Here is a 26058-nt window from a genome sequence, read left to right on the forward strand (position 1 = left end):
CTAGTATCCTTTTGGATTTTTTTTTACAATATTTATATCCTGATTTTTTCTCTTAAGAGGCATCATAACGGCGAAATTAAAATACCGCTAATTTTACAGTAATCATGTGATATCTTCAAATAGATAAAAGATAATCGAAATGTGGAACAAGAGCGCCCTAGACAATATTAATTTACATGAGAAACCGTTATCACGACTCACTTATCTGCTTTCGATTTCGAGCAATTTTGAAAATCGGCATTTATTTTCGCGTTTCTAAACGGCTGAAAATAGAAAGCCACTAGGTACCTTATGATAACGGTACCTCACGCAAAATAATATTGTCTAGGGCGTTCTTGTTCCACATTTCGATGATCTTTTATCTATTTGAAGATATCACATAATTACTGTAAAATTAGTGGTATTTTAATTTCGCCGGGATGAGGACTCTTAATTTCATCTAGAAGTTATCAGAACCCTTCCATTTAAAACGTGTGTTCGGGAAATAGACTTGGGTGAACTAACGTTGTCCACGGCACTCGTGAAATTTGTCGTCTTATCCCTCATCTGGAATTTTAAAAAATATACTTTTCGTCTTGCGGACAAGATTACTGGTGACCTGCGCCATCAGTGGTCCACCAATCTCCAGCTGAAGAAATAGAACCAAATGAATAAAGCCTAATGTGCCATTGGTGCTTCGGGGTATTTTGAATCGAACAAAATTCGTTGTGGACGTAGCCAGCATTCATCTTTCGACAATCTGCATTCAAAAGTGAAGCATATTGATAGAACAAATATTGGAGCTCATGTATGCTATTGTGTGCATGCTAACTATTTAAAGTGTAACATGATATTGTTAACCTATAATTCAGACGACGGTAATACAAAAGGTGAAGAAATGGAAAACAAATTAATTCTCTTTTGCAAGCGTCCAAAGAGAATACAAATAGAAGAGAAAAATCTTTTTGTATAATCGAATTAGTGAAAGGAAACTTTTTTGACATTGAAACAGAAGCATTCCGAATAAGCCATGCATACACAATCATCCTTCGCGTTTATCTACCAACTTCAGAGGACAAAACGAAAAGCTATTGTGAGTCGCCCTTCCAGAAGTGTCATCCCAGAAGTTAACATGGCTGCACCACATGTCCTACAAAAAGCCATATAAAAGAGAGCAAGTTGTGAACAAATGTCCACTTCTTGTTTTGCATACAACACATTCACAATGGACAACGAGCAAGAATAAAAACGAGTCAATTCGTTACACTTCATTCTCTGTCTGTAGAATTTATATACAGTATGCAAGACATGCTACATGTTAAGTACGAATTCTCTTTGCATATGCCCTCTTAATATAAATTACTTCAATATGTTTACCGACCGCCACAGAAAGAGACCCTTCCCTGAATTCTTTTTTTTATCAGCCATCATAAATTTTTTAGATTCTCCCCACTTTAACAATAAAAAAAAGTAACGTGCCTCGCACACTTCTAGTTTTTTCCACATGTTCGTACAAACTACATTAAAAAAAAACTTGGATCTAATGTGTTTTGTCAGTAAATTTATATATGTAAAAAAAAAAGTAGGTAATGTAAGTTTTTTTTTTTTCTCAGTTTGTGATCAAGATTTTTCTGTGGTGGTGGAGTAAAGTTGCACACACGAGTCTCAATTTGACTGCCAATCTTTTTACCTCCGAATGAATACGTTTTACATATATGTATAAAAATATATACAAAAGACAGTACCTGGCTTTGTATACATCTGGTTAAGAAAGACTTCAGTTTTTTTTCACAACTAAAGGTGATAAAAAAAAGTCTTAACATTTTTTCCGCTGTATATGGATATGATGATACACATAAAAAAATGTGGACGAATACATTTTGAAAGCCACGTGGCTTAGGAAGGCTGTTCGGATTACGCCTGCCTTCACAAAACAACTTCCCTGTCCCTTCCTGCACCCAACCCAAGAAAAAAAAACTTACTCCATTTTTTATTAAACATAATGTCAAGAATTAGGCTTCTGTAGAGGCCTACGTTTTCTATAAAACCGAGCACTTTGCGGCTTACGTTCACTTCTTTTTCTCTTTTTAGGAAAGGGGGACACCACCCCTCAAAGAGTCTTCAGAGAACTTGATGCGTGCTGAATAAGTGGCGATGGACTTTTTTAAAGAATATTTTTTATAATAAAGAGGAAAACCTAGTTAGCATAAGGAATCTCATCAGTGAAATCGGTTACAGTCTGGTAAACGATGCAGTGGTTCAGGAAAAAAGCTGGAAAGGGGGGAGGGTTTTCAGGGACGATATTTGGATATTGTAGCAAAAAAACTTAGAAGAAAAAAAAAAGAATATATGATTGCTGTTAATAGAAACTTGATGGTGTGCTGGACCAACCAGGAGCCACCTCTGAATGATTCTGTACGTTTTTTATTGGTTGTTTGAGGAAAAATGTTTCCTAAGAGAAAGAAGGGAGGGCAGTGACATCACACGAGAGATCAGCGCGTGTCCTCGCATGTGACGTATTTCCACGTGACACATATGAACATGTGAATATGTAAGAAAGAATAAGTACAACATGGTTGTTATGGTTGTTCTCCCTCCCTTCTTGTCACCGTTTTTTTATATTACTTATCCACCAATGAGAACTGAACAATTTCTTCTTCTGCTTCTTTGATCACAAAGAACACGCCTTCATTGTCCACATATGTATATGTATGTGTGAATATATATAGACTATTTCATATGTGTATGTGTATATGTATTGAAACTGCAAGCCTAGTTGCTAACCACATAACCCAAATGACGTCAAGAACTTCTCATCCCTGTTCCTACTTTTTTTGTTTTTTCAAAATATTGCACAAATCAAAGAATAATCTACAATCTCACAGCGTAATTTTCTATGAAGCTATAATATATATGCGTATGTTATACTAAGCATACTACTTAGTAAACTAGAAGTCTATACGGATGCGGATATCCGCGGCAATCGTATCAATATAGCTTCTTGCAGATATAATTTTATTTTCTTGGCTGACAAAATAGGAGATTCTCGCGAAAAGTAGAATTTCTGTGATCACTTTTCAAAGCACTATTTATTAGTCTATTAATAAAATGTGGAGACTTTCGATATGTAGGAGTGGAGAAGAATGAAGATGGGTCGGGAAAATAAATGAGAAGATGTTAGAAACAGTGGAGAAGAAAAGAACAAGTTTAGATGTAATTGAAAAGAGAAAGACAAATTCGTTGGGACGTCCCATGCAACTAATATTCTCTTTAATATTTTAATTTACCGTCAATGCAATTGTTATTCCCTTTAATGTATTTTAACTTACGGCCAATGCAATTAATATTTTGTTTTTAATATTTTAACTTACGGCCAATGCAATTAATATTTTGTTCTTAATATTTTAACTTACGGCCAATGCAATTAATATTCTGTTTTTAATATTTTAACTTACGGCCAATGCAATTAATATTTTGTTTTTAATATTTTAACTTACGGCCAATGCAATTAATATTTTGTTCTTAATATTTTAACTTACGGCCAATGCAATTAATATTCTGTTTTTAATATTTTAACTTGCGGCCAATGCAATTAACATTCTGTTTTTAATATTTTAACTTACGGCCAATGTTTGGTTTTACCTTTTCGAGTTAGATATTCTGCTTTCATCTTTAATCTAGCTTTTATTTTCCCCTTCTGTTTATATTTTCCTCTTCTTCCTTCTCTACACCCACATGTCCTCAGTTTTTCTTACCTTATAACAACGTAAAAAAAAAAAAAAGGTAATTACATTCTCGGAAATCCAGGTGCCTTGCTAGAGTTCATTTTTAGTTGATTTCGCCTCAACATTTTCCTGTTCCCTTTCTCTCCCCTGACATCGCGGCTTCGTTTGCTGTAGGCGATATTGCAAAATACGAAAACTGTTCTCTTCTCAGTTTCATTTCACAGCAGAAAACGTTACCTCGTATGAGGGAGGGTAGAATCCTGTGTGTGTGATGTACCGAAAATTAGATGCCATAAAACAAAAAGTTTAAAATATAGAAAAGGTGCGTGTTTGCCTCGTTTTTTTTTTTGCCTTGACTTTGCTTCTGTTTCCTGTATACACAATAGTTTAACCATGGAATAGATTATTCAAGAATTTAAACTGACAGACAATCATAGTCATACGTCTTGCAAATAAAATCAGAAAAATAAACACACTGCTGAACAAGACTGTACTTATTTAATATAAAAACACATTTACATGTGACGTTTCGATCTTCTAGCCAAGATCCTCATCAGAGTGTACGTACAATAAAATCAGGGAGTAGGATTGCACATCAAAAGACAAACTTGATTCCGTTCTAAATAAAGTGTGCTTCTATCATAATGCACTGAAAACGTGAAAAAAGGTTGTGGACCCAATGTCACTGTCAAAAGTGCACATACTAAATGGTAAAATTCAGCTATATACAGACATGTAAATTTGTGTTTTAGGTGAATATATAATTCACACCATAAAAAGTCGTTTATTTCATTAATTTGCACAAAAATTATATATCGCTAACAATTGCCAATCCACTGCTAAACGAAAGACTTCCCAACTGGGTGTTCTCAGTTCAATGTCTGTAGCGGCCATTGATGGAATTTTCTTTTTATCTGATTTTTTTTCCTTTCAGATAGCCTCGGCACTTGCGGTCTTGCGAAACAAATACATTAAATTCGATTTGATCTGACTAATTATGAACACATCTGAATTTGTTATTACATATAGGGTAAACCGAGAAAACAAAGTCCTCGAGTATAATATTTTAATACTCCTTAAAACTTATTTCCGTTACATTCTTACTACTGAAAAAAAATCTATGATAAGACTTTTGTGAGCAAACTGAACTTTCTTGCGTCCTTTTCACGGTGGACAAAACTTAAAATGAACCAAATAGAATACGATATGAAAAAGAATATGGGTATCCAAGGACTCGGGCAAACAGGAAAATAATAACTTCCTTTCCCTTTAGGGACTAATTTTCATAACATGTGTAGTTCAAAAACCAAAATCAACTAAAATAATTTATATTGAAACTGTTACATCCAAAACATTTCCTCATATTTATTCTTAATTTACTTACATGACTAAACTTCTAACAAAGTCGAGGAATGAAGAAATAGTTTTTCCTCAAGAAAAAGATTAACCCCGTTATAAAAATGTAATATACAGTATATTTGAAATATTAAAATATCAAACTTAAGGAAAAGGTTCTTCGACCCATCTAATATAGGATCTCTAGTATAGCAACGATTTATAACACACTGAGAGAAGAATACAAATTGAAAGTCTTTGGGAAGAAGCTCCTGAGACGAATATTTGGACCCAAGAGAAAGGGGAATGGGGAATAGCGGAAGCTTCATAACGAGGAACTACAAAATTTACATCGTTTACCAAGCATTACTAGTGTCATCAAATCTAGGTGGTTCAGGTGGGCAGGTACTGTAGCCAGAATGGGAGAAAGTAGGAATATTTTCAAAGTTTTAACTGGAAAACCAATCGGAAAACGACCATTAGGAAGACCTAGGTAAAGATAGGAGGACAATATTAAGACGGATCTCTCAGGAATAGGAATACAAAGTAGAAACTGGATCCTGTAGGCCAAGGATAGAAGTCAATGGAGAGCTTTTGTGAATGCGGTATTGAACCTCCGGGTTCCATAGGCCATAGAGTTAGTTATAGCACTTCAGTGCACAAGGGAATCAAGTCAACTTTTTGGTCAGCTTTAATGGGGAATGGCGGAAGTTCCTTTTAGAGCTTAAAAGATGCATGCCCACATATCACAAATAACTCTTATACTGTAAAATAAGTGTAAAGTTTTCCATATACTTATATAATTTTATGTCTCTTTCTCATAACTTTGGTAATTGGAATTGATATCCTTGTGGTCTGAACAACTCATGCACCGATTTTTAGTTTCACCAGTATGACATTACACTCAATAAACTAAAAGAGCATAATAGTATTTCAATATCACATTTATTGAACATTACAGGTTCCTCTATCCTCACATCGCCAGTCTGATATCACGATCACATGACCTCATACAGTCACATCACCAATTTGGTCTCACGCTCGCTCAACCGGACACTCACAACATTACTTTAACATCTCACTCATCAGACTGACCTCATGCTCATTCAATCTGATACTCACAACATCACTTCGACACCACACTTACCAGTCTCGCAGCACATTCACGGACCTGACTCTCAGAATATTATTTCTATATCACCTTTTGTTGAACCTCAAGCTCACATGATGCTCTGAAACTCGTGATAGTGAGGTCAAGTGAGCGTGAGTCCCGAATATATATGGAAACCCCATTCAAATCACAAGGTATGCTCGCATATATTTGTAGAGCATTTAACAAGGGTTTACATTGAGCTTGTTCAGTCTTACTTTTGTGAAAGAAGCGTATTTCATAAATAAAGAATAAATAAATAAACAGTTCTTGTGATGTTTCTTGATGCCTTGGATTTGCCCAGCCAGCATTCATTCCCCGCCGCCCTAAGAAAAGCGGGCTGGCTACGGGCCTAGGGCTGTGCGATATCGAAATTTTGATATCGACATTCGATATTTTTCTGATATCGATATCGAATAGATATATCGATATCGACGATATCGGATATCGATATCGAATATCGACAATATCGGATATCGATATCGATATATCGATGTCGATATTTTTGCGATATCGATATATCGACATATCGCACAGCCCTATAACGGGCCTGTTCTATTGGCGTAAGTAAGAGACTAAGTCAACTTTAATTGGGCCATGTACGGATAACATTACGGAGAACTTCTCTCCACGTCTAAGGAAAGTGCATTGAAGTTTTCCCATCAGTTTGAATTTATTGATAACAACAAGCAGGGACTTTTGCAAGGCACTGTACATAATGGGGAGGGGGGAGTGATTTGAAAAGTCTGTACAGTTGGTAACCTAGCAATCTTTCGAATGTGGTTTTAACAGTTGTCTCGTGTGATATTTCCTGTGTTCTTGGAAGCCTCGATGAATCATTATCAAATCGAAAGGATTGTAGCTGATGATCGGTGGTTTAATGGCAACGAGTCATTATAAAGGGTTGGGAAAAAATGGCATATGCTGTCACAGCTTTTGGGCGAAGCGTGTTATTTGCTTTATTACCTGGAGTCCAAATGGTATCAAGGGGAACGAATTCTACTGTATAATTATTGTCATATTCAGTGGAAAATTAACACAAGATGAAATTAAAGAATACTCATTTTTTCTGATGCAGCACATTCATTCTCCGAAGTAGCTAAACTTTTGCCTAAAAAGGAAAGTAGAATAAAACGTAAATTCACCATTCTTTGTTTCACAAAAAATAACCAGCTTATATAGTAGTACTAGTATAACTACAGTCAAAAGTTGATTGATTGAATGATTTTTAGTTTAGCATCCCTTTCAGCAGCGAGGGTATATGAGACGTGGACATACTGATTAACGTGGAATCTGAACCACATGAGCTCGAACCCGGGTCTCCCACGGCAAAGGCGCGTACGCTAACCCCTTAGGCACTAGGGAGCTCTACAGTCAAACGTATGTGGAGCTTATGTCATATGCATAACTCCTATAATCCTTTTAACCGTCATTTGTACAGTGTTTTTAAATGAAAGTGTACAGTACAAACGGTCAAACGGATTTTACGGGTTTATATATATGTCCATTAACTACATCATAGAAGCCTACACAACACAAACTACTGTTGATGTATAAACTTTATTATAGTTGTTTTTGTCTTATATTTTGGAAATGTACCAAACATATATTGCAGTGCCAGATATACGTATAAGCTATAGGTTAGGACCCCAGTCTCTTGTGGGCCTCAAAAAGTTTAAGAAAGAAAACTAGATGTACGGTACATTTCCAAAATATAAGATAAAAACAAGTATAATAAAGTTTATACATCAACAGTAGTTTGTGTTGTGTAGGCTTCTATTATGTAATTAATGGACATCCTCCTACTAACCTGTTTCCAGAAATATCACTAGTTTGCTCATTTCTGCATATAGGCCTAGGGTACCTACGTCCTTCATAGACTCAGTGGTAGAGCGTTCACCTCTGGTACTTGGAGTCCCGGGTTCGATCCCACACTCGCCAAGTGAACTTTGTGGTGGACAAACACCGTGTGCGTGGGTTTTCTAGGGGTTCCCCCGTTTCCTCCCACATTCTTCATTCCACCATTTCATTCATTTCTCATCTTCACCGTCTCCTTTAGCCTAACCGGCACAAGCGTAGGACGTAAAACTCAAAGATTTAATTTTTGTTCTTCATGCACTGGTTGCATTGCACACAACTTTCATTGATAAGGAACAGCTGAAAATATAAATAGCCCTATTATCTTTAAAAGCTTAGAGTCTCATCAAATCTAAATCCGGCATTGATATATTGTTTCAGAGATTGTAATATCCGGAAATTATTGACCATTATAGTAACACCCGCAAAGTTGGTATCGTTAGTGTCTATACCGCAAATCGTGGTCCAATAAATGCTCATGTTATGACGTAAAACCGAATAGGGAACGGAACGAGATATTCAGTGGAGTACGCAAGGGAGATCCGACTTTTAACTCCCTCGTTGAGCAAGATATACACCTGAAATGACATAACTTGAGAGCTTCAACATCTTGACGATGTTCTGCGTATACTACTGGAGGTAGCTGTTGATAAATATAGCGTAAAGAGTAATGAGTGAGCGTGTGTTTCCCAAAATGGATCTCAATTCAATCCACATTTACAAAAATGACCCACGGCGAAGAAACGTACGTCGATGGAGAACTCAAATTGCCCAATGTTGATTGATGAAGTATCTATGTCGATCAAACGGATGTCGATCATAGCTGTGTATATAAAGTATCTATTATTCATTAAGCATCTATAAAGAATTCAAACTGCAAAACGTAGGACAATGAAGTGTCCGTGTCGATCAAGCGAGTGTCAATGGAGTGTCCATTGTAAAGATGTTCGAAGGTCTAGGGCTTATTTTGATCTACTAATTGATCTAATGATTCCTGAGACTCAATTATTGAGCGTAAGCCCATATGGATACAGTCATATAAAAGTGAATAAGAACCTAGAGCCTGAGGTGAGTACCAATGGCGCTAGTGAGCGACCCTCCTTGAGGATAGCTAACAGTGAGTGTGAGTCTGACCTTGTATGAGCCATATTGATACTGGTGAGCGTGCGTGCTATTGAAGATAGTGAGCCGTGATAGTAAAATGGCCATGGTAATGCAATGGGTATCGGTGATCTACGATAAGGCAACTCGTCGACATTCACCCTGTGAATATATGGTTCCCAACGATAGGTTGACCCATTCCGGGACAAATATCTGGTGATAGAGCTATGTATACCTATTTATCTGGGGGTGTCTTAAGAATCAAGGAATATACAGTCTATGAGACTGCTTTAAAAAAAGCAAAAATAAAAAAAGCTTCAAACTGCAACTCAAATTATAATGCTAGAATTCTGAACATAACTAGTATTAATACCATTGATATTTTTGTAACTCACCAGGTCCCGCTTTTACAGAACAACTGCATGAGACACATACTTTGATGAAAAATTAAATTTCGCAAAGATATCGTTATCATTATCACATCATAGACACAAAATATTACTTTTAGTCATAGTACATTGCACTCAAAAGGGGGGAAACTTCAAGGTCGTACTTAGTAACTAATGAACTCTATGGCTTATGGAACCCGGAGGTTCAATGCCACGTTCACAAAAGCTCTCCACTGACTTCTATCCTTAGCCAACTGGATACAGTTTCTACTTTGTATTCTTATTTCTGAGAGATCAATCTTAATATTGTCCTCCCATCTACGCCTAGGTCTTCCTAATGGTCGTTTTCCCTATTGGATTTCTAGTTAAAACTTTGAAACCGTTTCTACTTTCTTCCATTCTGGCTACATGACCTGCTCCCCTGAGCCTCTTAGATTTGATGACCCTAAAAATGTTTGGTAAACGGTTTAAATTATGTAGTTCCTCGTTATGAAGTTTTCACCATCCTCCATTCCCGTTTCTTTGGTATCAGGTCAGATGCTCAAGTGTGTTTTGCCCAACCATTAAAATGTGGGACATTTCCTCAAGTGTCTTATCTGGCTATTGATCATGAACTGGAAATCCATCACAGGCGCGAAAATCTTTGCTAATGCCCAAAACGGGAGGTTGAGATTCTCATATATGATAAAATATATGCAGGGTTGCCACAAGTTAGATATCATATTTTCCATATTACGAAGGCAAAACACTGTATCTGAGCAATTCAAGGTACAAACTGGATTTCTTTTATTGCTTAAAAGACTTAAGAAAAAGAGAATAATTAATTACAGACGATACACAGTATGTACGAATTCTTAAATAAATAACATTAATTTCTCAGGTTTTGCACAGTATAATTCAAATGAGCTGTATTGAAGGAAATTATATTAAATGTTCCATTGTTTGAAACAAAATGTTTTATGCGTAGAGTATAAAAACGATTAAGAATAGTATTAGCCAAGAGAAGAGATTTAAGGCTGTTTCGTCTTGAAAAGGAGGCTTGAAAGTGTTGTCTTTAAAAATGAGTTTTTGAAAGAGTTCGGTGTCACCTCCAAAATTCTCTCTCGACATTATGTTGGGTAACACTAATTCCATAAACTATATAGTACTATTATATAAAAGAATGGAAGTGATTCGCTCATCATCGCCTAGATCATGCTTCTTTAGGTAAAAATAAACGTGAAATTTTTGACAGAATATTCCTCGGGTGTACTCCACTAGCGCACAAAGAAATGAAATAAAGTGCTTATGGTATCTCGAGCGCACAATATTCGATATTGCGTTGTCATGTTTAGATTTGTTTTACAAATTAGGGCTATATGAGAGATTGTTCCTGTTACATACAGAGGCAAATATCAAGAAATATAATAGACTTTATTATAACACGATTACACGATTAATTGCCACATTTTGATTTGTGAAAAATACGGGAATATGTTTTGAATGAAAAGATAAATAGCAAGAAGTATAACATATACGTAATCTTATATATAAAAGAGAACGCACAAATCCTTTGTTCCCTCATCACGCTAATACGGCTGAACCAATTTCTTTCATTTTTGGGGGGTTATTAGGATTTGGACCCTAGATGGTTTTTATCATATCACTTTAATTTTTAATTACCAGTGTCTTGAGATAATTGACCATTCAAGTGTCCATAACGTACAAATCCTTTGTTAGTTCATCATAGGTAAAAATAAACGTATTTATATGCAACCCGCATGACCGTGTCACTCGGCGGGTTAACATAAATGACAGGCGATATAATGTTAACATTTACTGCAATCTACTATGGTTTTTATCATATCACTTGAAAGCGAAAAAGTAAAAATTATCTAAGTAACAAAGTTTATTGCGTTCCGGGGTGACCGCAGCGAAGCGGGGTGAACGCTGCTAGTATTATTATATAGTAAATTTTATATCCACGATATGTCTTTAATTGACATTTACCCATTTTTAGTTAGCACCTATAAAAAAGAAGAAAGTGAACATCACCAGCTAGCACAACAGTATGAGTACCGCTAAATGTGTAACTTTCGTGAAGGGTAAGATTTAAGTTTGTTTGTGTACCAGTTTTAGACAATTTAAAATAGGATTCTTGAATTTCTTTTATGCACAATTATTCTTGCTGTTTACTTTGAAAATGATACCATATGTTAATAGAGAACAGCAGTTTACTTTTTTAAAGAATATGCTGACAATATGAAAGTATAAAGACGTGACACGTAATATGTTGACCTATCTCCAAATTCTGTTTTCTTCTCCAGCGCGAAATAAATTAACTAATCTTGTGCCCAGTGATAATGCACTATTTGTTTGTTTCGACGGTGGAGGATGGTGATTTTGAAAAAAAAAAAAAAAAAAAAACACTATTCCCAAAAACTGTTTTATACAATGGAGTATCATTGCATCATATTTTGTGCACTCGAGGTTTCTTATTTATGTCATGATCGCACAGAGGCCTTTATTTGTGCACTCTCGGCCTACGGCCTATCCCTTTTATTACGGAGGCAAGAGATAAGAAAGGATTTTTGGAGCATGTATTCCAAAGAAAATAAAGAGGTTTTTAAAGTTTTTTTTTTTTTTTTTTAAAGAATTTAGTATCTTACACATTCATGAAATTAGAGAGATGAAACTCAGCATATAAACTCTTCTTTATAACAAGAGAATACGTATTTTTAGCGCTTTCAAAAATGCCGCTTCTAACGGAGACATTTCTATAATATTCAAACTTCTCTTCCTTTCTTCAGAGACTGTCGAATGTGAAGATTCGCTTTAGTTGGAGATGTGGAATTCAGTACATAGATTTTTAATTAAAAATAGGGGAACACATATTTCAAGAGCAAAAAGAAGGTCATATTTATTATATTGAAAATTCCTTTTATTTATACATAAAGTGCCGAGTGTGACAATTTAAATTTCCGATATTATATTTATTACACCTTATCTTCCTGTAAGGAAAACGGAAACTTCTGCTACTGTATGCATAATCAGAATACGATAAAAATATGTATTTAATATCTAACCTTCGGTTGTCTGGGGACTTTGCCCAAAAATTGCCGTGTTTCCTCAGCCTACGGCCTCACACCTCATACCCCTGCAAGCATACCGATTTTCAGTTCAAACATCAAGTTTCATGTTTCTAACTTTCGGGATCCCTAGATATGAATGTATTATTATAATCCGTAAAGAGTATTACGTAATATTTTATCATTTAATATTGAATATGGAAGTTGTAGTATGTTGTTTTCAATTCCTGTTTGAGTAGAAAGATTAGTGTTGAAATGGAATATAGGCTATTCTTGGGACACTTAATTGATTAAAGAAAATTGCTTCTCGCTATCTATTACCATTTTTAATTTATAGTGATCAACATTATAACTGGAAGAGAGTAATTTCTACCTCCGGTTATTCTAGAATGTTACGGATGAAGATTAATGTTGTCTTTGAAACGTTTTATCGATTACGAAAACAGGTTTTCGCTATATATTACTGTTTTTGTTATATAGTGATCAACGTTAAAACAAGATGTGCCTTATTTGTACAACTTGCGGTTTCACTAGGGTGTTAAGGATGAAGATGAAGTTGTCCTTGAAATTTGTAATTGATTTCCGAAAACAGTTTATTTCTGTCTATTTCCGTTTTTCCTCTACAATGATAAATGTGGAAACCGGAAATGTCTCATTTCTACTACTTCCGGTAGGCAAATCACCTCCATCAACGAACTCCCTCGAGATAATCACTCTATCTATCTATTGCAAAAAACAGAATTTAAAAATTCGCATTTGTTCAAAAGTTATCGTGTGGAATAACGGACGTATGTACTAACATTTGTAATGTTATAAGTACCACAACGTAATCCTAATAATAGTAATACTTCGACTAGCTAGGTGTTTCGCCCTCAGACTCTTGCATTTGTTCAGCCTACTGTCTCGCACCTCATAAACGTACAAGCACACCGAATTTCAGTTCAAATACTAACTTTCATTTCTCTAACCGTCCTAAATGCCGAAATACACTGATAATTTCAAGTACCAGGGGACTTTGCCCCCAAACCTGCGTTCGATCGGCCTACGGGTTTACATCCCATGAAACTATAGAGTACCGAATTTCAGTTCAAATACCAAGTTTCATGCCTCTAATCTTCAGGGATCCAAAAAATATGAACATCTTATGGTAATTGTGATTCTCAGTTTTTTTCTTTCCTTCTAAGCCAGATGTAAAAAATACGTATAGAGTGACATCTTATTGTAGGCCTAATAATTGCATTCCCTACCTTTTCCCCCACCATTTTTCTTCCTCTTTTTACTAAAATATCAGAGGTTTCTAACCTTCAGAGATTCGAAATATCGATATATAATAATTGCAAATCCCCACTTCTTTTTCTTTTTCCATTTTTTTTTTTACCCTTTTAGTAAAATATCAGAAAACGCTGAAAAAAACTATCACATTATTTTAAATGAGAAATCTCAATACCAAATTTCAAATCTGTAACTTTAAGGAATTCGGAGATTTGGCCATCTTATTAAATTAATTTCCATCCCTATTTCTCCCCCTTCCCCGTCGAATTTCCAAAAATTCTTTTTTAGTAGTACCCTATGTCATAAATATTACATATTGTCCAAATTTCAAGTTTATAGTTTGAGCAGTTTGGTCTGTGGGTTGATATATATTTGAGAAGTTTAATTAAGTGCAAACTTTTTAGTCCAGTATGTAGGGGTCTGAACTCGGAAAAAAATAATTAGTAACTTAATTAAACTTGCAGGGCAGCTTCTTTCCATCAACTATAGGCATATCCTGGAAGTGCGCTTTAAACTTGACGAAATATGGCTGCCATACCTAATTTGGCCGCCTTCGTCTATAGAAGAATGATGCTTTCCTTGATTTCTTACTTTACGTTCAATTCTAGGGTCTTGAAAGTTATAACAAAATATTTTGGAAGTAAAATTTCATTTCGTTTGATATATAATACATCTCTGTAGGTTAGGTAGATATGAAGTTACAAATGATAGAGTAGGCTTGTGTCTGTTTCTTTCAAGAGTAGTTTTCTTTTGTGCATCGTATGATGAAAACGCACTGGCTTTGTATCTATATTTCGTATACAGAAGATTTATTTCACACCAGTCACCCATTCCTCAGTTTTTACCTATAAGAGCAAGTTCGAGCAGACGACACGTATTGAAGGTGTACCACCAGGAGAAAACTTGACTAGAGCAAGATATTCCAGCAATTGATTGTAGATCGGAGGAGTAAATGAAGAATATACTCAATTACTTGTTTGGACACACCAGCACCAAACTTTTTTTTTTTTTTTTTTTTTGAAGCTTGTGTATTGCAAGTGTAATACTCTCATGTACTTAATCCAACTATTAGGTTAGTAATCTTCGAGATTGTACATGTCGGCGTTTTATTCAGACATGTTGGCGTTATATTAGTGTTGAACTACCCTCGAATTATACGTTACTTTTATGAATCTTTCGAAGTTCCTTCTTTCTTTTTCTTTTTAATTTTTCCGAGTAATAAGTGAAGCAGAGTTTATTATATGAAACCTAAATTACTAAAATAGAAACGCTCTGTAGGGATGCGCACGAGACGAGTCGAAACAGGATTTTCCTGACAAAATTCGAGTCGAGACACGGCTCTTCCAATAGAAAAATATACATTTTTCGAGTCGAGACATCACTTTTACAGCACATTTTCGAGATGAGACAGCCAGAAATCTAGTCTCGTGCGCATCCCTAACGCTCTGCTTCAAACTCGTCGTTTCAACAACTTTTTCCATTTGAAGCAGCAGTGGGTCTGATCCAACTCAACTGTATCGCTTATGTCCCAGCAGTGCACCTTACCAGAATTGGTTAATTTATGTGTCTTTTATGTACTATAGATACTTTTATAGTTTATAAAAAACTGAATTTTGCTTTAAATAACGTTTTCTCTTCGGACTATTTGCTAAATAATTTTATAGAAATTTTCGCGTAATACCCCATTATTTTCAAATGTACCATATTTTGTATATATAAATTCTAATTATGGCATGTTTCTTTCATTCTTTCATTCATCAATGCCTCCTATAGCCTTTGAGCGCAATTGAGAGAAGTTAAATTTGATTATAGACCTATATACTACACAGGCTTTGGTAGAAATATTCGATGGGAAGGGATATGTAATAACTGTGATAATAATAATATCTTCCTATTGTGTTTCGTAGATCGCATGTTCACTTCTCTTCCTAACACTCCCCCTCTGCACATAAATATGAAGAGTACGTGGGACGAACGATGAAAATCATATTTTCACATTTCTGAGATACCGTTTTTTTTTAACTGTTTTAAATTGAAAATTGATTTTCATCGTTCTTCTCGCCTACTCTTCATACGTTTTCTCCACTCCCTGATATTCAGGTCCCAAATACCAAATCCCGATATTCCCTCTCCCCATTATTTGTTTATTTAACTAAAATAAGTAAATGTGATTTTCCTTCTTTATTTATAAATAATAAAATATTTGGAATTTTGTCTTATCTCCCCCTTTCAAAAGTTCTTGAGGTACACTATGCAATACAAATCCCACTCTGGAAAACATTGGGAATGTATAAAATACAATCGGGGATCTAATCCAAATCTCCTGTCCAATGCAGTTATGGTGTGGTGCTTGAAATAATCGTCTCTACAATTCCTTCACGGTTTGGTTAAAATATCCCTTTATTTGTATAAGTATATACTGTAGGCTGTTAAAAATTTTCTAAACATTTGGAAGCGATGTAACGTAATGCCTATAAATTAACCCTCCTCCACACATTAAGATTGTCACTTTTCCAAACTTTAAGTAGTCTGAAATCCACTCTATTTAAGTAGTAATTAAAATTCAATCCAAGTCGCCCGATCCCCCGCTTCCTTGTATCCACGCTTGCCTGGATGGCCTAACCAGGATGTACGGACTTGGGATTTGAACTCGGAATCTTACGATTAGTAAGTACAGCACAAACTATGTACCAGATACTATTTTAATATTGTCTTTTCTTCTTAATTAAGATTGACGGAAATTTTGATAGAACTACTAGTAAGAGTTATGCCTAGTACGTAGGATAATAACAAAACATTTGACCAAAGAACGTAACTTTAAATTAAAATTGAACATCTCTTTCGAAACAATAATAATAATAATAATAATAATAATAATAATAATAATAATAATAATAATAATAATAATAATAATAATAATAATAATAAAACTGACTTATTCAGCATATATTTGAAAACTTGGTTCTAACGGCGTCAACCCTCTGGTTCGTGGGGTCCCTGGTTCAATTCCAGCCCGAGCAAAGTAGGCTTTGTTGTGAACACCGTGTGCGTTGGTTTTCTCGGATCCTACCGTTTTCTCCAACTTCCTTTATTCCAGTATTGTGATCCGTCTCATGCTTGTGTCCTTTAGCCTCGGTGCATAATCATAAGACGTTAGGCTAAAAAATAAAATAACGGCGTCAATAGAAATTCGATACTTAATCAATATAACTTCTTGTTTTTGCTTCGTTTTCACGTTGAGATAATTTAGTCAGTACTTTTAGATTGTGATTTGTTTTTAAAGAAAAGTTCAGTGAATTTATTGTAATACAAACATTTTATATTGTAGTCTTAGTTTATGCTTCTTCTTCAGTTCAACTAGTTTCAACTATGCTTAGTTTACCATATTTTTAAAAGCAACACAATTTTATGTGACACTCTGCAACCCTGTCTATCGCAGATATTTCATAATAGCCTGCAGCGAAACCACCCATCCCCTTTCTGGTATTTGCTAAGAATGCAGCAGGTGGCCCCTCTGTTTCGGTTGATGATCATCAGATTAAGAAAAAAGATAACCACTGTAGGAAATGACTCTGGTTTAGAGACTTGAGGAAATAGACACTTGGGCAAATGACCCTATTTCGTTTCTTTTGGATCCGAAAATTCGTCTAAGGATCTTGTTCTCAAATACTTTCAGTCTACGTTCATCTCTCAAAAAAAGCGACAATGTTTCACAACCATACAGAACAACAGGCATATTTATCGTTTTATATATTTTAAGCTTCACATTCCTCGACTGAATTCGCGACATGAGATTTTGAACTAAATAATAACACGAATTCCCTGCTTACTGCGTTTCAAATAATAATAATAATAATAATAATAATAATAATAATAATAATAATAATAATAATAATAATAATAATAATAATAATAATAATAATAATAATAATAATAATAATAATATAATAATAATAATAATAATAATAATAATAATAATAATAATTATTATTATTATTATTATTATTATTATTATTATTATTATTATTATTAATTTAACTCGTTCTAAAAATATTAAGTATTTTTGTTTTTAAACGAACTTCAGTGCGAAGAAGAAATTATACTCCATGAACATACACGGAAAAGACAGGAGTGCCAATTGATTTTCTTTACTTGCAGCCTCTACTGCTGGGAAGATCATTCGTCTTCACCTCAGATGAATTTTTAAATCAGTATTTCTCCTGAGCTTTGACATTGCAATAAATATTGCAATAGTTGCAAACTTGCACTTTTATTTTTGTAACCAATGTAAAGTATAGTCAAGAGACGGAAGATTCAAGCCAAGATAGTCGAGAGAAGTCATAGAATTATTGGTTAATCCCGCCCAAACCGGGACAGTTGGGAACCCTGTGTGAACAGAGGAAGATGAAGGCATCTATTTGTAATTCTATTAAACAGATGTAATGAGGATAATCACGTGCGTCTCCTTTCATCTTGTTCTGTTCCGAAAGTTGGCCACAATAATCGCAGCAAATATCTCACGCATTTCGGAAACGCAGAGTTCGTCGTTCTACAGTCTCATTGTCAGTTGTTCAAAGGTTTTTGGTATAAATTCCAAGAATCCCTGCCCAACCATTGTTGGCAAGTAAAGCTATAATTTCACACTTGTAAGAATGTAGAAAAGAAAGAAATTCACAAAAATTTTCTCTTAATTCTGTAAATACGGAAATTGAGTTGTGTTTTTCATGAGATCCCGTGTGTTCTCTTTCCCAAGCGTTTAGTTAACGCCGTGCCCTTTTCTGATTTACAGGAATATTATGTTCTTCTGTCTGTAGCGTTTACTAAACTCCATAATCAACTCCTTGTGCGCAAAGAATCTCTCATCTCATTATTCGTCGCATGACGATCATTAATGTCTGCAGATTGCTTTTAATTGCACAGCTGGCGCGTCAGGGAAAGAGTTAGGATACGCATGTCACGCTCTGCTTCGGAGTTTCTGCTTTCTATGTGCGTTACCTGTCGTACAAGATGATTATCTCTCTCTCTTTTTTTTTTTAATAACTTTTTTGTAACAGTAAGTTATTATCTCAATTTGTCATTTAAATGTTTCTAAAATTAGATTTCAGTTTTCTCAGTCAATGCTACTCAGAAAGACTATAAATTATCGGAATTTGGTTGTTTATACAGAAAAATCTTCATCTTCGGAGAAAGTATCTTGGAAGCATTTTGATGAGAGACGCTTACTACACCAAAGAGATTGGGTCAAGAATAGCCAGAGCCAAAGAAGCATTCAACAAGAAAAGATCACTCTTAAAAGTCTTCATCCCGGCGAAATTAAAATACCGCTAAGTTTACAGTAATTATGTGATATCTTCAAATAGATAAAAGATAATGGAAATGTGGAACAAGAGCTCACTAGACAATATTATTTTAATGAGAAACCGTTATCACGACTCACTATCTGTTTTCAATTTCGAACCATTTTGAAAATCGGCATTTATTTTTGCGTTTGTAAACGGCTGAAAACGGAAAGCTACTAGGTGACTTGTGGTAACGGTACCTCATGGAAAATAATATTGTCTAGGGCGCTCTTGTTCCACATTTCAATTATATTTTATCTATTTGAAGATGTCACATAATTACTGTAAAATTAGCGGGATTTTAATTTCGCCGGGATGAAGACTTAACAAGCAGGCTCAATATTGGACTTAGGAAGAAGTTGGTCAAATGCTCTATATGGAGCATTGGACTGCATAGTTCAGAGACTTAGACATTACCGAACTTAGAGAAGAAATATTTAGAGAGTTTGGAAATGTGGTGTTGGAAGAAGATGGAGAAGATAAAATGGACAGAGAGAGTAACAAACGTAGATGTTTTAAAACGAATACGACAGAAGAGAACGCTTCTAGCTACCTTCCTTCGTACAAAGGGCAATTGAATTGGACACATCTAGCGAAGAAATTGTCTTCTTCATACTGCCATAGAAGGAAAGATGGAAGGAAAGCGAGGAATAGGAAGAAGAAGAACAAAATTCATCGATGATTTGAAAAAAGAAGAAAATATTGGAAATTAAAAGAGGAAGCTGAAAATCGAGAAACATGGAAGAAACATTTCCAGGCCCAAATCTAAAATTAAAAAAAAAAAAAAAACTATTAGTCCCAGGACCTACCGAAAGGTAGAATACTTAATAATAATAATAATAATAATAATAATAATAATAATAATAATAATAATAATAATAATAATAATAATAATAATAATAATAATAATAATAATAATAATACAAAAAATCTTCGATCTTCGAAGTCTAGTCCCCTTTTCAGGACCGAGACGTGAACCATAGCTTAAGTGGAATCCGAACTACAGAGCTCCAAATGGGAATTGAGCCCGGATCTTCTGCGTAAAAGATGCATATTTTTCCTACGCTAACCATATACTTGGGAGATCATGTGAATTCTCGAATTTGAAACGCTCGTCATATATAATTCGTCTTTGTTGACTACTTTCTGGTTAATAATTTATTTCAGATTGTTCTAACAAGTTCTTGTTAAATTAGTGATATCAACTTAACGAAACGTGGCGATTTGTCGTCTAAATTTTGTAGAAGTTTCGTCTATTGTCGAGTCTCGAGAAATTGTTTCTCGTTTCGATTATCGGGAAGTTTTTCTTGTCTCGTCTCCAAAAATTTCTTGTCTCGTTTTCAAAGTTTAAATACAAAGTTTATTCCCATTATTTTTCCCTGTTAATTTTATCTAGAGTGTGAACGGGAAATAAAAACAAGGATAAGAATGACGAAAGAAGCCATACTATTTTGTGGGACCTTGAATAAGGGATTGAGAAAAAGACTCATAAAATGCTTCGTGTTGAGTATTGTATTGTATGGGTCAGAAACATAGACATTACGGGAAAATTGATTAAAAACGACTGGAAGCTCTCGTAATGTGGGTGTGGAGGAGAATGGAGAGAATACGATGGATCGAATGGAAAGAAATTGGTGGGTGTTAGAAAGCGTGGTGGAGAAAAGAATAATTTTATATATTATTAAGAAGAGGAAGAGAAATTTGTTGGGAGATTGACTAAGAAATAACTGTGTCATGAAAGACGTGCTAGAGGGTATGGTGGCAGGAAAGACAGGGAGAGGGCGAAGGAAACTACAATTAATGAACGATATCAAAACAGAGTAATCTCACGTAAAGAGGAAGTGGAGCATGGAGGATTCTCAGTTGAGGCAAGTGACCTGCCAATAATGACAAAATATATGTCTATGATGATGATTAAATTTATCTAGAAGTTACCAGAACCCTTTCATATTACGAAAGGTCCACAAAGCATGTGATATAACAACATTTAAATGATATTTATTGTTGTATATTGTGTACTAACTTGCGTATCTTTAAACGTTGATAAAGGCTCTTCATTGTTTGTACAGTCATTTTATCAATTTATATACAGAGGCGGATCCAAGGGGGGCTATAGGGGTTATAGCCCCCCCCCTTGACGTTCAGATATACACTGAATAAAATGGGCTTAAATCCTGCTTTACACTAAAACTGCAAACTATGGTTTAGCGCCTCCCTTGATAATATTCTGGATCCGCCACTATATATATATATATATATATATATATATATATATATATATATATATATATATACTGTGAACATATAACTAAAACAATTTTTGAGATTTAACACTTGGTTGAAGTAGTATTTCACACGAAGCTTGTGAAATTTTTCGTCTTGACTCAAAAATGAGACAAGAATTCTCATGTCTCGTCCCGTATTTAGAAAGGTACTTCTCGTCTTGTTTTCAATATGAAACAATAAATTTCCCGTGGTCAATTATTGATAATACGTGGTCAATTATTGATAATACGTATAATACGTGGTCAATTATTGATAATACGTATAATACGTGGTCAATAATTGATAATACGTATAATACGTGGTCAATTATTGATAATACGTATAATACGTGGTCAATTATTGATAATACGTATAATACGTGGTCAATTATTGATAACTCATATTTTAGACCAGTTAGAACACGTCGTAGGCTATTATAATAGTAAATACTGTTGACTATTATAGAAACATTACTACAAATAAAATTATTCTCTTCCCATGTAACATTGATTTATTCCAATTTGACACTATTTGAGGCATAAACTTAAGCTGCACTTACGAAAAGTTAAGCTGTAAATTGAGCCAAATAGAACGTCCAGATGTCTTTAGAAAAATGACTTATTCGTCAAACACTAAAAAAAGTCCGTTTTTCTTTTTATAAAAACGTCAAACCACACCAAGGTGGTTGAGGAAGTGAACTTTCTTAGACATACGTAATTACACATCAACTTTATACGAATAAGACGGAAGGAAAAATATGAACAATATGTTAGATGATGCAATAGGTAAAAACATGCAGATGTTGGCTGTAACGAAGTCACGTTTTTAAAGAAAAAAATCATATTTCTGGGTACCACCTCCTGAGTACTTTTAACGTATCGCGGATCTAACTGTAAATCTATTGAGTACGAATATTTTGTGATTGACAGCTAAAGTTTTTCTTCTTTGATCCTGAAGGTTTAAGGGCGCTGGACAATTGACTACGAATAAGACTTCCATATGAATTCATTCTTCTCCTCACATATGCACAACTCAGTCACATTCCAATTTTTTTCTTTAAAAAAGAACAAAATAAAATCTCCCACAATAGTGGACATAACTGTTAACTATTGCTCTCAATAGTTGTATGCTACGGCCTTTCTTGAATAACAAACTTCAGGAAGTCCTTTCACATACCACCACAATGGCTAGGATAAAAAAGTGAAAAAAAAAACTTTGTGGACAAAAGCAGGGCGAATTGTGTTTCTCTGTTTCACGTCCTGCAAGGTGTAAACAAGACAGAAATATTTCCCCCAAAAGTACTGACCTTCTGTCCAAAACGTCAAAATTCACTTCTCTCCATTATAACAAGGGAAGTTCTCTATGTGTTGTCCCCCTGTGGCCGAAATTCTTCAACGACCTCTGAACTTAACTTAACTCAGATGTCATATTCTCATACGTAAAGAATTTTTACAAATGTAGAATAGTTGTTTTTTATATATATATATATATATATATATATATATATATATATATATATATATATATATATATATATATATATATATATTTTTAAATAAAATGTTTTAAATCATTTGGGTGGGTACATCTGCCATTCCATAACGGTGTATTTTGATGTTTTCTTGAAGACCTCACAAAAATTGCTAAAATATTCATAATTCCAATTCACTTGTGATGTGGAAACTGTTTCGTGGTTTTTTGACATAACAATTTTCAGTTGACAAAGGTTTGGTTTTTTAAAGTTCTGTCAGATGCTCTTGATCTCATCTTGCTTATTTTTGCTACATCTGTTGGGGTATTATGTCCATGAAGCATATTGCAAATCAACTATGAACCAAAAAAAAAGTCATAGATTAGTCATTCACAACCTGTGGTACGCGGATGGAGGAAAAAAATACCTTAACATTTGTTTACAGTGTAAACAATAAATTTTCGTATGACAACCAGAGGAACGTAACTCATTTTCGCAGGTTTACAGGAGACAGGGAAAAAAAGTTGTTTTTTGTATATGTATAAAAAAACAATATAGTTTTAATAAGATGGTAAACACATTATTGCATAGCAGACAAGTCAATGACGAAGTCAACATAAATAACACTGAAATAACACCAAGTGGGGCTTCCAGAATTGTGTCCATAATCCAAGCAAACAAAAATTCAATTTTTGGAGTTACGTTCCTTTGGTTCTAATACCACGAAATAATCATTAGAATTAGGCTAGAAGTTTTAACATTTGTTCAGAGTGTAAACAATAAATTATAATTAAGGTTAGGCCAAATGTTTTGACGTTGTTTAAAATGTATAGCATTAATTAAAATTAGAGGAAAAAATTTAATATTTGTTTACAGTATATATAGTTTTTAATCATTAAAATTAGGCTAAAAACTTTAAAGTCTGTTTGCGATGTAAACAATACATAATAATTAGAATTAGAGTAAAAATTTAATGTTTGTGTGCAGTGTAAACAAAATTGTTAGAATAGGCTAAAAAGTTTTAACATTTGTTTACAGAGTAAACAATATATGATCATTCAGATTAGGCTGAAAGTTTTGACGTTGTTTACAATGTATAGCATATACCGTATAATTATTAGGCTAAAAGATTTAATGTTTTTTTTTTACAGATATATAGTCTGTAATCATTAAAATTAGGCAAAATATTTTAACGTTTGTTTGCATGAAAACAATAAATAATCATTAAAATTAGACTAGAAGTTTCAATGGGGAATTGAGGAAATTAGACACAATCAGAACAGAAACAGTTCACATCTAGCATTAGCCCCACTCCTGCTAATTAACAAGCCTTTGCCTTTGTTTACATTGTAAGCAATGTACAATCAGTAGAGTTAGATTAGTTCCGGGTTCGATTTCCGGTGGGGACACTCGGTTGAAAAAGTGTAAAACGCTTTTTTAGTCCAGCCACCCTGAATGATGCTTTCCTGGATTTCCCTCATTCACACCAGGTAAATGCCGAGGTGGTACCTAACTTATAGATTCCAGACTGCTCTCTTTCTTTCCCTTCCTCGAATAGTGTGATCACCGAGGGACAGGCTAACATGGCAATAGTTGCCGAAAGCCCACAAATCTAATTCCTAATCTTATTCCTAATCGTAAATTAAAAGCTTTAATGCCACAATTTGATAAGAAACAACTCAAATGTGGCGTTAACCTTTCGATAATTTTCCTCACCAACATACACGGTTCCACGTTTAGAACTCTCATTTCTTTTTCGAAGGGAATATTAAATGTAATTGTATCTGTTAATTAGAATTATTTAAATCTAAGGAAAGGTACGTAAATCTGTGATAATGGGTTAGCAAGAGGTTCGAAAGATTAAAAAGAAGAAAGGTTTGGGACAGAGATTTAGATTAAATTGCGCCACTCCTTATAAGAAACACAAAGGAGATAATTTTTATTTTTCAGTCATATGTGGACAGGGGCGGATCCAGGGGGGATCGCCCCGATCGCCCCCCCCCAGAAGAGAAAACTTTCTTATTTTATATATATAAATAAAATCCATCCCAAAGTTTGGAGCCCTGAAAAGTAGCAGTATGACAACCCCCCCCCCAGAAGTCGGTCGTGGATCCGCCCCTGGATGTGGAAACCTGAGAAACCTTCATCTTTAGTACATTTCAGGTTATGTCCAAAACTCTTTCACTCTTTTATTGGTTAATTTTTTAACACTCTGACCTCTTCTGTAAAAGATTTGTTTTCTTTAGTTTAACGTCCCTTGTGTATGCTCCGAGGCTGTGGAAAAGTAATAATAATAATAATAATAATAATAATAATAATAATAATAATAATAATAATAATAATAATAATAATAATAATAATAATAATAATAATAAACAAAATGTGGTATTAAAGAAGTGGGAGGAAACGGAAAAACTCTGGGAAAACTTACACAGAATGTTTGTCCACCAAAAAAATCATTTGGTGGGACTTGGGATCAATCAGTGAATCACACACGCAAAAAATTAGCGCTCTGCCACTGAGGCACTACTGCCAAAGAATCAGGGTTTGATTCTCCATACAATTATATGTGGTTCGAATCCCATATTACGCTGACTAGGTCCATGTCTTGTATAGCTTTGGTAATGAAAGGGAATGTTAATGTCCACACAAGAAAACAAAGCTAATTGCTGGGTAATAATCATGGATATATATGAAAATCACAGCACAAAATTACCATTAAAAAGGAATTTTGAACGTTATCAGTAGAATTGCTTTATTTACCTAAACATAAGACAGATTCAGGCTCTATTGACCTTTTCGTTAATGTAGTCTATAAAATTGTATTTTCTAGAAAACTTTTCCTTTGGCTTGTGTGCTTTGAAGGTTCTTCTGGAGTCTGGTTCTTTGTCATTGTCACCAGCGTTGACTAGAAAATCAATTAAACTTTCGTTTACAGGGGAAAAATGCGCGAGGGGACACAAGAAACCATTTTTTCTCTGTATATATATCATTTTAAAAAAATTACATAGGGAAGGGAGAAAAGACTTGAAAACGAAGAACCTGAAAAATTAAACAAAAATAAAATAAAATAAACAAAGTGCAAAATTCTAGGTGTTTGCAGATCT

At 34.4% G+C, this 26058-nt stretch overlaps 1 protein-coding gene across 5 annotated transcripts in view; it reads left to right on the plus strand.

The window, feature by feature from the left end:
• The window catches only part of LOC145670524 (uncharacterized), a 341846-nt gene that overhangs the window by 182820 nt on the left and 132968 nt on the right, over window positions 1-26058 (plus strand). Inside the window, exon 3 of one of the 5 annotated variants that reach the window (XR_014128328.1) lies at window positions 2071-2699. The exons of the other annotated variants lie outside the window; for them this stretch is intronic. The gene's annotated coding sequence lies outside the window, so the exon portion shown is untranslated. Of the gene's footprint in view, window positions 1-2070; window positions 2700-26058 lie in introns of those variants that run through there. 5 annotated transcript variants of the gene reach the window in all.

The sequence above is a fragment of the Thermobia domestica genome, chromosome 14 (assembly GCF_964235325.1).
Source record: "Thermobia domestica chromosome 14, izTheDome1.hap1.1, whole genome shotgun sequence".
Lineage (NCBI taxonomy): Eukaryota > Metazoa > Arthropoda > Insecta > Zygentoma > Lepismatidae > Thermobia > Thermobia domestica.